The following is a 14003-nucleotide window of genomic DNA, read 5'->3' on the forward strand; positions in this document are numbered from 1 at the left end:
TTCACCAAGGTGCACAGTGTGCTGGTGTGCGCTCCTGGTGTCGACACCCTGTGGACACATGTCCCCCATCACGTTATCGCACAGAACACCTTCACGGCCCCGAGCATCCCTCCCTTTAAATATTTGCACGGGTGCATGAAGAATTGGAGTTTTGCGAGCTTTCTTATCATCATGAGAAAACCGTGTTTTCACAGAGATGCGCGGAGGGGCCCCTGGGAGCATCACCGGGTGTCCGCTGGCGCCCACGGGGAGCACGCGGGTGACTCCACGAGGGACATGGGGAACATCCCTCTGTCCACAAAAGAGCAACTTAATTCTAATTTATTTCTGTCCTTCTGAGTTTTCTTAACCTTTCCAAGTGAGCCGTTTTATTTTAATCAGAGAATTGTCATTGGAAATTATATGATTTTATTTCATTAAGTTAACATATTCTGCTTTGTGAAGTCATTCTTTTATGGGGCCAGTTTGTGTGGTTTCTTGATATTTCTGTTTTCAACGGCACATCGGGAGTTCTACGCAAAATTACTTTTGTCTTTGGGATTATTTCCTTGGGGTATATCGTTCAGGAAGTGAAGTTGCTGTAGTCTCATGGTAAACTGTCAAATTTCACTGTGTGATGCCGATTTTTCAAAGTCCCACATTCTACAAGGAAAATGTCATGAGGCAGGAAAAAAGTTTTTAAATAGATCTTTTCTTAGTGTCTTTTCCAAATCCATGTTTGTTAGTGGGGTACCAGGCTATTTTAGGAGCCTGGGGTCTAATAATATCCTTCCATTAGCATGTCCACAATGAGCTGCTCAGTGCTTTGTCTCCACTTCAGGAAAATATCTTAAACTTTTCATTTTTGTTTTAATTGAGGTCTAGTCAGTTTCCAGTGTTGTGTCTATTTCTGGTGCGCAGCACAGTGCTTCAGTCCTACGTGAACATACATATATTCATTTTCATATTCTCTTTCACCGTGAGCTACTACAAGATCTTGAATATATTTCCCTGTGCTGTACAGTATAAACTTGTGTATCTATTTTATATATATTAGTCAGTATCTACAAATCTCGAACTCCCAGTTTATCTCTTCCCACCCGCTTCCCCCCCGGTAACCATAAGTTTGTTTTCTATGCCTGTGAGTCTGTTTCTGTTTTGTAAATAAGTTCGTTTGTCTTTTTTTTTTTTTTTAGATTCCACATATAAGCGATCTCATATGGTATTTTTCTTTCCCTTTCTGGCTTACTTCACTTAGAATGAGATACCCCAGGGACATCCATGTTGCTGCAAATGACGTTATGTTATCATTTTTCATGGCTGAGTAGTATTCCACTGTATAAATATACCACATCTTCTTTATCCATTAAACATTTCATCTTGTGTTTTGGGAGTAATAGAAGGTCTGGGCAGGAGGCTGGCTATATGGTAGACACTGTCATTTAGAAGGATATCTGGAAACATTTGAAAGAAAAACTCATTCACGTAGGAAAACTAATAAAGAAGAAGGATATCTGGGCTTGTTCACACTATAACAACGCCCTTCCCTCTGAATAGTGGATGTGCAGGTTTCTGGAAATCTGGACGCTGTGGGACCTGGAGGAAGAGCCCGGACATTGGGGCTGGAGAGACCTGGTCCCAGCTCCGGCTCTGCGTGTTACCAGCAGCGTGACCACGTGAGCCTTAGGAAGGATGCGTGCGCTTTGGTCAGCACAGAGTGAGCGCCCAGCAAATTCCTGTTGTTTTCAGTTACGTTACATGGACGTGGCTGAAACTTCTGCCACGTATCGGTCTTTTAAAGTGACCTTAAAGAAGGTGAATGAAACGTTGGGAGACATGCCTGTGCTGTTTAAACAAGATGCAAACTACAGGCACCCGGGCAGGTGACTCTTGTCCATTTTCCACCAGCGATATTTGAGCTGAAAACCAACGTGCCCGCTCTGAACCACTTCACGTGAAGCCAGTGGCTTTCTTTTCTTCTGTTGTTTCTTCTATTTCCTTTCCTTTTCTTCTTTCTTTCACCGGGTGGGGGGGGCGTTTCATGACTTATTTATCTTAATAATTGACCAAGGTGAAATTGGCAATCTAGAAATTAACCATCTTGAAATGAACAATCCGGCGGCGTCCAGGACATTTCACAGTGTTGTGCAAACACCACTTCTGTCTCGTTCCAGAACATTCCCGTCCCCCAGAAATAAAACCTCTTCCACATCAGGCACTTTCCCCTCCCCACAACCCAGTGGCTTTCTGTTCATTTTACTCAATAGGCCACTTGGTTGTGGACGTGCAGGTCCCTTGCGTGGGTGAGGGTCCTGCCTCTTCTGGAAGATTCTTGGTGTCTCTTGGCCCTCAGGTCCCAGCCCTGGGAAGGCTGGCCCACCCATGCCAAGGAACGCCGTGTCCCAGAGCGGCAGCCTTGCTTCCCAGCGCTCTCAGCTGCTTCCAATTACATGTAACCGGGCTGTCACTTCATCAGTGCCACTCTCCCATGTCCATGCAAATTTCAGACCGCAGAGGAAAAGGAGACAACTGTGGATGCGCCGCAGTAGCAATCACAGCCGCGCTCTCCCTTCCCCGCGGGGTTTCTTGGCTCTGGTCAGACCAGTCCTTCCTAACCCAGATTTGCTGTGTGCGAGGCTCGGTTATCCCTACCAGGGCTGAAGGTCTCCAAGGACGATGTCCGTATAAGTCACCATGTAAATATAAACACATCTTGGTGTGAAGCATCACTGTCCATGTGTGGATTTTTGGAGCCAAGACAAATGAACTTAGCTGAGAGACTTGGAAAAGGTGGGCCAACTATGATCTAATCTCCTTAACCTATTAAGCGGTTCATAAGTTGATTGACATACTTTCGGAGGCACCTAAAAACTGAGTCTGTTGAATCTTCATAAGACCGTGGCCTCTGCATGGATGCGTCTGCTGGAGGGGGGGCTCGGGCTGGGGGTGCGTCTGCTGGAGGTGATGGGCCTAGCCTGGGGGGTGCGTCTGCCTGAGGGAAGGGGCTCGGGCTGGGGGTGCGTCTGCTGGAGGTGAGGGGCTCGGGCTGGGGGTGCATCTGCTGGAGGTGAGGGGCCTAGCCTGGGGGGTGCGTCTGCCTGAGGGGAGGGGCTCGGGCTGGGGGTGCGTCTGCTGGAGGTGAGGGGCTCGGGCTGGGGGTGCATCTGCTGGAGGTGAGGGGCCTAGCCTAGGGGGTGCGTCTGCCTGAGGGGAGGGGCTCGGGCTGGGGGTACATCTGCTGGAGGTGAGGGGCCTAGCCTGGGGGGGTGCGTCTGCCTGAGGGGAGGGGCTCGGGCTGGGGGTGCATCTGCTGGAGTGGGGGCTCGGGCTGGGGGTGCATCTGCTGCAGGTGAGGGGCTCGGGCTGGGGGTGCGTCTGCTGGAGGTGATGGGCCTAGCCTGGGGGGTGCATCTGCCTGAAGGAAGGGGCTCGGGCTGGGGGTGCGTCTGCTGGAGGGGGGGCTCGGGCTGGGGGTGCATCTACTGCAGGTGAGGGGCTCGGGCTGGGGGTGCGTCTGCCGGAGGGGGGCTCTCGGGCTGGGGGTGCATCTGCTGCAGGTGAGGGGCTCGGGCTGGGGGTGCGTCTGCTGGAAGGGAGGGGCTCGGGCTGGGGGTGCGTCTGCTGCAGGTGAGGGGCTCGGGCTGGGGGTGCGTCTGCTGGAGGGGGGGCTCGGGCTGGGGGTGCATCTGCCGGAGGGGGGGGCTCGGGCTGGGGGTGAGTCTGCTGGAGGTGATGGGCCTAGCCTGGGGGGTGCATCTGCCTGAGGGAAGGGGCTCAGGCTGTGGGTGCGTCTGCCGGAGGTGGGGGATCGGGCTGGGGGTGCGTCTGCTGCAGGTGAGGGGCTCGGGCTGGGGGTGCATCTGCTGCAGGTGAGGGGCTTGGGCTGGGGGTGCGTCTGCTGCAGGTGAGGAGCTCGGACCGGCTGGTCCTCTCGAGTGCTCGCTGCACGTTGTCATTCTGGGCTGGAAAGGGGGTGGGGGGCTGCGGGTCTCATTGCCCAGGGTTATGGGGCTGTAATCGCAGCTTCAGAGGAATTTAGGGCTCTGGAGGAGGAGCCAAAGCCCTGGGACCCAGGAGAGGAAGTGATGCTGGGGAGATAAGTGAAAAGCAAGAAATCTAGCTTTTAGGAAGGAGAGAGCTTGAGGCTAGAAGCTGGAATGCCGGGGCAGGGAGGGGGAACTATTCGGAGCTAGTTCCCAGTCCCAGCTGCTCCCAAGACTTGGTAGAGAAGGAAACATCACTTCTGACTTAAGATTAGTCTTCAAAGACTTGGGAGCGGGGTCGGGGGGGTGTCCACCGTGTAGGAACGAGACAGGAGTTCTGACCTCAAAAGCACGTGAATTAAAACGGGAGTAAACCATGGCCACCAAGGGAGGAAACAGAAGTGGACCCCATACCCCAGGCAGCCTTTATTTTAGCTCACAGCTCTGGAAATCCGTTACACATAATTAACTGTTGATCATTGACCCCTGTTGCTTGAATGGACATGTGTTTTCTCTTTCATCACTGCGTACCTGCAGGGAAAAACGTACATGGGTTTGTTTCCGAATTCTCCTCCCTCACCGCCGTATCTGTGCTACTTGGAATCATGTTTGATGGGCAGGCAGGCAGCATTATCCAGGATTATTCACAGTATTATTTTACCGGGAGGCGGTGTTGGGATTCTTCTGGTTTCCCAGTCGCCTCCTCTCCATCCCAGTTCTTTGAAAATATCAGAAACTGACTTGCAGCATCGCCGAAAAGCGACTCAAACTGCAAGGCTGGTGCTCTGAACTTGAAGGTGCGTGTGCTTTTAGGACCAAGTTTGCCGAGCCTGTCCTGAGATGACTCTTACCGTGTTGTGGGTAAGCCTGTGCGCTTATAATTAGCCTGCGAGAGAGGCAGCGTGGCCCCTTCTCGCTGGCGAGGACACGGGCGACCGGAGAGGTGGAGGGACCGCCCCAGACCCACAGAGCCAAGCCTGACCCAGCTCTGTCTGCTGCCAAAGCCTCCCTGCTCCTCCAGCCCACCTTGCATCTCCATTCTCATCACTCGGGGTCAGATGGAAAGCACAGATGGGGTCCAGTTTCAAACAGAAGAGCCATTAGGATATCTATGCCTGGAAGCCAGAACGACCGGCCACATCCAGCTGGTCCCGTCGCCTCCTCGACTCCATCCTTTTCTGCTTTGGCCGGTTTTCCCTCCCCCTCCGTCTCCCGCTCGATCCTCCCTGGTGAAGTCGTTAAGGGCCAGGCATTTTCTAACTTCAGTCCATAAGAGCATCCTGTGCTGATGCAGTTGGAACGGCGTGGGGTTCTTTGGACGGCGGCCGAGTCGCGGAGGGGCCGAGCGTGTGTTTACAATGAAAAGACCAGGTGTGGGAGGAAATATAACGAGCAAAAAAAATCCTTTTTTTTTTTTAAGTGAATACTAAACCTCCACTTACGGAAAAAGTTCTCTTCCCATGAGATCCCCCACCAAAACGTTTTACCATCGGCGTGCACAGAGGTTATGGGAGCATCCTGGGACCAACTGGGCTGCACACGGCATCGCCCAGGCCAACACAGTGCATCCTGAACATGAAAAGTGGGATGAAGGGTCTGTGCAGCGAGGGCAGCACGCAGGTGGCTGGGGTGGTTCCCGAGGATGTGCTGTTGGTGAGGGCGATGCCAGAGCATCGGGCAGAGCAGCGCACGCAGGCCCGGAGGCACCTCTTAACTTGTCCTGGGACGTGACTTCCAACTGCTCTCTCTCTTTCTCAAACTCAGAAATCAAGCTGAATCAGCATGGTAGCTCTGGGGCATTTTGCTGGGTGCTGCACACTTTTCTGGTCTTCCTTGTCTTTCACCTCCGTGCGCATCCCTCAGGGAGTCAAAAATCTAACATGAAAAATACAGCGTTTGGTACATTTCGGGCATCTGGACACCACGATCCTTCATCGCTAATGGTTCCATTACCCCTAACTAACCTTTAGACATACAAACCTCTAGATACAAAGCGAAGGGTTAGCAGTGGGTTGTGTGCACCACTCACAGGCCTTGGTTGACTGTCAAGGTGAAGTCATCCCACGTCATCACAGCTGTGACGTTTTCTTTGCCAGGATGCCCGTTAGGCACGCGTCACCAACACACGTGGGAAACGATGGAATGTAGCGTTGATCGCAATTTCAAACATCCAGAAGTGTTTTTTTTTTTTTCTTCCTTCGAGCATCCTGCATTGCTTTGTCAAGGAGAAGGTGACAGAAAGCGGACATCCTACAAGGGCCCCTCACCTTTTCAGAGTCCGATATCCCCTCCTTTGAACAACACAGGCGTGCGTTAGGGGCGCCGACCGTGGGCGCGGCGGAAAATCTGAGTATAAGTTGACGATACGCGCCTTCAGCCAACAGCAGGCTGTGTGGTGCTGTGGTATTTACCGTTGGGGGGAGAAAAATCCACATGTAAGTGGACCTGTGTCCGAGGGTCTGCTGTACAGACAAGAACACATAGGTAGGTACAAACCAGAGATGTTAGAGAAATGCCACTAATGTTTATTCGCCTGCCGTTTTGTTTTGTTTTTTTCTCATTGAGTCCTTCAAATTCTCACCCAGTGACCACTGGCTCGCTCTTTAGGTACAATTTAAACCCAGTTAGAAACCAGAAGCTCTTGTAAGTCCACAAGGGATTTAAAATGCTTGAGAGCAGCAAGGAGAGACGATGTAGCCATTACACAGCAAGGTAATGCACAAGGATGGAATTTCTCATCGATCTTCCATGTCTGATTTTTGGAAGTGCCCGTCACAGCCTCGAGAGCCAAGAGAAAGTCAGAGGATAAAGGAAAGGAAAGCACATATGAGCTTGGCGAGCGGGTCATCGGCGTGATGGCCAGCAGCCCACCCGGGTGGAGGTCCGAGGGGTCGGCGGTCCCCCCGTCGCCTACACGCTGCAGCGCGAACCAAAGACGGTGACTTCGGAAGGCACAGAGCAAATGTTTCACAAATATTTATCCAAAAGCATTTCCATCAGCCTTCACAAGGCTTACGGAAGTCAACCTGAGTAATCTGGAAGGTGACGGCTTTTGGTGGTGGCTTGATCCCTGGTAACTGGGGAGCCAGATGGAGATTTTTTTTCCTCTCTAGTGTCTCAGAAGTGTAATTCTGGAATTCCTTAGCTTCCGGGAGAGTCTTGCTGCATTCTGGGTTTTTCATTTATAAACACTTAGACGTTCTAAGTAAGTAAGTCCCTAGGGAGGAGATAGAAGGGTGGATGGGGAGTAACCTTTGCTGATGACTCATGTGCTGGGTGGAAATTCCCCGAGCGAGTGAGCTGTGCTGGGCGAGTCTAAAGAGTTAAAGCTCTTTCAGGAGCCTCTGATTTATTATTCCCGGAATGTCATTTACTCACTGGAAGTATCTGGGTGACATGAACACATTTGTAGCCTTTCACAGATCAGTTTTGCTTTAAGATTCAAAATACTCAAGCAAGGAGAGCTGGAAAGTCATTAAAAATGGACAGCCAGTTTCCCGGGGTTTGTTGTTTTTTTTTTTTTTTAAAGGGCTCATTAAAAGGTTTCTGTTGCAAAAAGAAATAGCTTTAGGATCGTGGCATCATGAAACGTGTCGTAGGCATGGGGAGAGGTCTGCACATGAAACTAGAGTTAAGGTTGAAGCGTCACCAGGAGGGTGTGGAGCGTTTAGGGCACATGGACTTCATTTCTCTCTTCTCTCCGCTTACGTGTTCTGATATTCACGGTCGGGTTGAAGGCATCTGGGGAAACAGAGTAAGTGAGCTGATTTTTTACCAAATGAAGTTGAGTCATGCAGCCTCTGTCCTTCCTAAACGATTCTCTGCTGCGTTCACGCCTTGATCACTCAGCACTGAGGTTCCAGAAGTCTGTTCCTGTCGTGCGCGGTGTGTATTTTGTGTCCGTATCCCTTCAGTTTGGAGAGACCCCTTTACCTTTCGGTGGGTGGCGTTCTTACCTCCAGAAATACAAAGTAACATTTGCGAGTCACCGTCATCGAGTATGGCTTTGGAAAACATTCAGAAAATCAAGTTTCAGAAAATCACAGACTTGGTAACTGAAGGATCAACACTGTGGTTATAACATTGTGGCGTTGCATAGAAAACGAGTCACCACCGTTGACTCTTACTTGCAGACTTTCGCAGCCCTTTTTCGACACGGAGACGGTTCTGGGTGGGCTGGTGTGGGGACACGGCGAGGGTGGCGTCCGCAGAAAAGGGAACGGGATTCTGCAGGCAGGTTGGATGGCAATGCCGTTAGCAAACGCTCTTCAGTACCACACAGGGCATCTCTTTCCACTGTCAAGTTTGGTTTCTTGAGTCGCAAAGAAGAACAGGGTCAAACGCCGATTTTAGATTGATATTAGGAAGGTAAGATAAATCTTTGGTGCAGTTGGACCGGGGGCTGAGCTCACCCGGGATGCTGTGGATTTGCAAAGTAGGGAGCATCTCCTTGGTACCAGGATCTGCTCCTCTGCACTGGCACCGTCCCCCACCCCCAGGACTGGCACCTCGACGTGTGACCATGACTGGCAGGTTGTTGTTGCTGCTCCTGGGGTCAGTCACACATTCCTCTTCTTTGAAACGGACCCCAGCAGAGACAAATGATATGTGCCGCTCCTAAGCTTGGAGAAAGGATACAGCAAGAAAAAAGGCATGATTTCACACTGACACAGACCTTCCAGAGCTTAAAAATAATTAATACATTTACGTAGACCTGGAATGATCCAACTAACTGGAGACCGAATTGGCAGTTGCAGGAGCAAGATGAAGTGCTTTTCAAGATTAATTAGGGACACAATATGAGGCGGGTAATGGAACTCATGAGAAAATTATTTCAAAGTATTACATTTATTAGAGGAAATCATTCGTATGGAAAATGAACCAAATAAATGCCTTAACAAGCAAGCAAAATAATGATAAAAGTCCCCAAAAAGTTAGTTACTGGTACATGATGTTCAAAAACTTAAATGAAGGGACCCCCTTATCATCTTTGGAGTCAAAAGAACACTCATTGTTTTGGTTTGGCTTTTTGTTTTGAAATATCAGAGTGATAATAGTTTTCCAAAGACGTAAGTCCTGAATCAACACCATCATTCTGTTCCAGGTATTCTTTTTAAAAAAATTTTATTGAAGTATAGTTGATTTACAATATTCTGTTAGTTTCAGGTGTACAGTGTAGTGATTCAGTTTGGGTTTTTTTTCTTTTTTTAGAGTATATTCCATTATAGATTATTACAGGATAATGGGTGGAATTCCCTGTGCTTTACAGTAAATCCTTGTTGCTGATCTGTTTTATGTATAGAAGTTTGTATCTGTTAATCCCAGACTCCTCATTTGTCCCTCCCTCTCTCCACCTCTCCTTCAGTAACCATAAATTTGTTTTCTATGAGCATGAATCTATTTCTGTTCCGTATACAGATTCATTTGTATTATTTTTTAGGTTGCACATGTAAGTGATATCATATAATATTTGCCTTTGATTTATTTCACGAAGCATGATATTCTCTGGGTCTGTCTATGTTGCTGTAAATGGCAGTGTTTCATCCTTTTTATGGGTGAATAATATTCCACTGCATATTATATACATTAATCTTAAGCCAATCATCTGTTGATGGGCACTTGGGTAGTTTCCATGTCTTGGCTATTGTAAATAGTGCTGCTATGAACATGGGGGTGCAGGTTAGAATTAGTTTTTGTCTTTTCCAGATATATAACCAGAAGTAGGGTTGCTGGATCATAGAGTAACTTTATTTTTAGTTTCCTAAGGACCCTCCATACTGTTCTCCATAGTGGCTGCACCAATTTACATTCCTACCAACAGTGTAGGAAGGATCTGTTTTCTCCACACCCTCTCCAGCATTTATCATTTGCAGAGTTTTTGATAATAGCCCTTATGACTGGTGTGAGGTGATACCCGTTGTGGTTTTGATTGGCATTTCTCTGATAATTAGCGATGTCGAGCATCTTTTCATGTGTCTGTTAGCCATCTCGGTGTCTTCTTTGGGAAAATGTCTGCTCAAGTCTTCTGCCCGTGTTTTGATTGGATTGCTTGTTTTTTTGACATTGAATTGTATGCGCTGTTTGTGTATTTTGGATATTAACCCCCTTGTTGGGCACATTATTTGCAAATACTTTCTCCCATTGTGTAGGCTGTTTCTTCATTTTGCCTGTGGTTTCCTTTGCTGTACAAAGCTTTTAAGTTTAATTAGGTCCCGTTTGTTTACTTTCTGCTATTATTTCTTTTGCCTTGGGAGACTGAGCTAAGAAAATATTACTACAATATATGCCAAAGACTGTTTTGCCGGAATTGTCTTCTAGTTTTGCGGTGTCATGTCTCACATTTAGGTCTTTAAACCATTTTGAGTTTATTTTTGAATCTGGTGTGAGGGAGTGTTCTAATTTCCCTGGCTTTCTTGGAGCTGTCCAGTTTTCCCAGCACCCTTTGTCGAAGTGAATTTTTTCGCCATTGTATGTTCCTGCCTCCTTTGTGATTGTAGGTGAGTTGACTGTAGGTGTGTGGGTTTATTGGTGGGGTCTCTGATCTGTTCCATCGGTCTGTGTGTCTGTTTCTGTGCCAATACCATGCTGTTTTGATGGCTGTAGTTTTGTAATGTGCTGTAAGGTCTGGGAAGGCTAAAGATTGCTTTGGAAATTCCGGGTCTATTGTGGTTCCCTATGAATTTTAGGATTCTGTGTTCTATTTTTGTGGGGAAAAAATGTCCTGGGTATTTTGATAGGGGTTGTATTAAATCTGTAGATTGCTTTGGGGAGGATGGCCATTTTAATAATATAGATTCTTCCAATCCAAGATCAAAGGGGATCTTTCATTTCTTTATATCATCTTCATCTTCAGTTTCCTTCATCAGTGTTTCAGAGTTTTCAACGTACAGGCCTTTCGCCTCCTTGGTTAAGTTTCTCTCGAGATTATTTTTTTTTAGGAGGGGGATGTGATTTTAAACACATTAGTTTTTTCACTTTCTCTTTCTGATATTTCATTATTAGTACAAAGATTTGCAGCCGATTCTGGACGTTAACTTTGTGTCCTGCACCCCTGCTGGACTCATCTGTCAGCTCTCCCAGGCTTTTTGTTTGTTTCTCCTTTTTCAGTTTTAGTAGATACCAAGCTCTCCCAGTTTTGGGTGGAGCTGTGTCATGTATTCCTCATAGACTTCAGGCTGGATACTGACCATTTTTTTTTTCTGAAAATAGAGAAGGACACAAAGACAAAAATTCTAAAAAATCGATGACAGGCCCCTTCTCTGTCTCTTTTTTTTTTCTTCCTCTCACTTCCTGCTGCCTCAAGTCCCCTTGGGGGCAGTGCTTCCATTGGCTCCAGTTACTCTGGGAACAGATAAGCTGCTCGAGATAAGATGATGGTTTTCTTCAGGGATGGTCTGGACTGAGACGCCGAGCAAGGTCAAGGCGAAGGCTGCCGTGTCCTCGTGGGTAGCGCACAGTGATGGCCAACTAGCCGGACCCTCCCTGGGGACTTGCCCTCAGTAGTTACTGTCCTCGCCTCCCCCCAGTTCTCGGTGCAGCCTTCCACACGGTGCGCCGGTCCCAGATAACCAGTTTATATAAAAGTAGATAAAAGACAAAATGTCTTTTGTGCAGCACAGGGAACTCTATTCAATATCTTGTAATAACCTTTAATGAAAAAGAATATGAAAACGAATATATGCGTATGTACGCATGAGACCAGAAATTGACACCTTGTAACTGACTATACTTCAATTTAAGAAAAAGAAAAAGAAAGAAATGTCTGGAAGGAGCGGAGGGGCAGGGTAGGCAGCGCAGCCTAGGAGCAGCGTTAGCGCGTGTACTTGGAGTAGAGAGCTCTGGCTTTGCCACCGAACTTCCCGACTCTTCGGGAACAGGGTTCACTTCTTTTTGCTACTGTTTCTTTAGGAGAAAGGTCGTGAGTCGCCGGTCCCCTGTAAAGCAGTTTTGAGACCTTCAGTTGCAGGCTGATAGCACAGACGAGCATGGGGCTGACTCTTCCTGTTCAGGGCTCGCCCACCGACAGCCGGGGTGGGAAGATGCAGGGAACCCTGGAGATGCCTGAACAGACTTCCTGGTGTTTGAGGACAGGGCACCCCAAGAACTAATCTACCTGCTGCCTCCACCAGTCTCACACTGGGGTGTGATTGCACACCCGCCCACACCCTCACGTTCTCTCTCCCTCTCACACACACACACACACACACGCACAATCTTGTTATGTAACTTTCAGACACTCTACTTTCAGAAAAAGCTTCCAGGAATACATCATGTACCCAACCGAGCTGTGACCTGAGGTTTCTTTAGTTCTGACAGAGAGCAGTGCAAGCTGCCTTATTTTCCAAGCAACACACTTGAAAAGCACTTTGTTAACATTTCTCCCCTCGATCTAAAAAAAAAAAAAATGAAAGAGATCATGCTGGGTCTTTTTTGAGGCCTGAAGCTCCAGTTTCCCCCCACCTTTTCCCGTGCACAGCACCTTCCTTTATTTCCCGTTAACCAGGCATGGGTTTTGATAAGTGAACTCTTCATTTTTTTTTTTTAAAAAAAGATGAGATGCTGGCATTAGAGTGGAACTTGGCAACCTCCCTCCCATACAGGGATCTCCTTTACAGATGAGAGAATTGAGGCATTTGCAGGTGGTCATTTGCAAAGGACCCTCCAGTCTTCCAGTTTCGGTCATAATTCACAACAGGTGGTGATTTTAGATGGAAATAAACAGACACGTCCAGGAAGAAATGACGCATCTTGTGCCTTGGGTTTCCTCCGATCTGGCCGTTCCAAACCTCAGGTAGGATCACTCATCGGTATTGCATTTCTCTGGTTTCCCCACACCCGGTCCTGCAGCAGGGAAAGGCGGGTGGAGAACAGAAAAAAAAAAAAAAAGAACAAAGCTGATGGCTTTCATCCCAGGAGAATCTCATTTAATCCCAGCTTTATAAAGTTTTGCTTTATTCCATGGCAACACAGGGAGACACAGCCCGCTCGCGGGATGTCTCGGGAGCTGGGAGCAGGTGAGGTCTGGGCCAAGTTCTCGGGCGGGAGGCCGAGTGGTAGCCGTGGTCCGGCCGCATCTCGGGCTCGGCTGTGAGATCCCGGGGGGGTCCCCCGGGGCTGATCCCCCCCAAAGCAGAGCAAAGGCTGGGCGGGCAGCTTCCAGCACTGCTGGGAGGACGAGGGAGGAACCTGGGGACTGGTGTCCTGTTCCAAAGCAGGGAGAAGGCTGTTGGGGACAGAGAAGCGTAAGAAAGACACAAGGGCCTGAGCTGATCCCCCAAACTGACTTTGTATGTTTTGTGTTAAGTCTTTGGGGGCAGAAGGAAAGAAACCGTATTTTTTTTGTTTGTTTGTTTTAATTAAGATACAGTCAGTTTACAATGTTGCCAATTTCTGGTGCACAGCACAATGCTTCAGCCACACTTGAACATGCGTATATTCATTTTCATATTCTTTTCCACCGTGAGCCACAAGATATCTAATGTAAGTCCCTGCGCTAAACATTATAAACTTCTTTATTTTATATGTACCAGGAAACTGGTTTTCATCTGTTTTTCCATTTGCTTCTGTTACTTATAATGGTGCTTTGCCTATTTTTTTTAATTTGTATCTTTTTTTCATTTATTTTTGTTGGTGGGGAGGTAATTAGGTTTGTTCATGTATTTCTCTTTATTGGAGGGGCTGGGGCTCGAACCCAGGACCCTGTGCACGCGAGGCATGCGCTCTACCACTGAGCTATTCCCTCCCCCACCCTTGCCTATTCTTTCTAAAACTCAGGATCTTCGAGAAATATATGAAAAGTTCTCTCCAAATTTCTTACTTTTGAAAGGAGAATTGAAGCCAGGGAGGCTGGAGGTGTCTATTAAATACAGGGCCCTGGCGGCCGTCTCCTCACAAGCGTCTGGTTGGCAAAGTTTTGGTGACTCAGTGGTTCAGTCTGTCCCTGCATCCCTTTCGGGATGTGACTGTCTCTCCCTTACAACCACCCTTCCAACATCTGTGTGTGCATGTGTGTGGCTCACAAGAGCTTTTTAGAAACACTTC

General features: G+C 48.1%; 1 protein-coding gene and 1 non-coding gene across 2 annotated transcripts in view; one reads left to right on the forward strand and one right to left on the reverse strand.

The window, feature by feature from the left end:
• Positions 1 to 14003, forward strand: part of EGFR (epidermal growth factor receptor) — a 179700-nt gene that overhangs the window by 35219 nt on the left and 130478 nt on the right.
• On the reverse strand, positions 13633 to 13705 carry TRNAA-CGC (transfer RNA alanine (anticodon CGC)). Its single transcript has one exon. It is a non-coding gene; the product is annotated as a tRNA-Ala (tRNA).

This window comes from Vicugna pacos, chromosome 36, assembly GCF_048564905.1.
Source record: "Vicugna pacos chromosome 36, VicPac4, whole genome shotgun sequence".
In the NCBI taxonomy this organism is placed as follows: Eukaryota; Metazoa; Chordata; class Mammalia; order Artiodactyla; family Camelidae; genus Vicugna; species Vicugna pacos.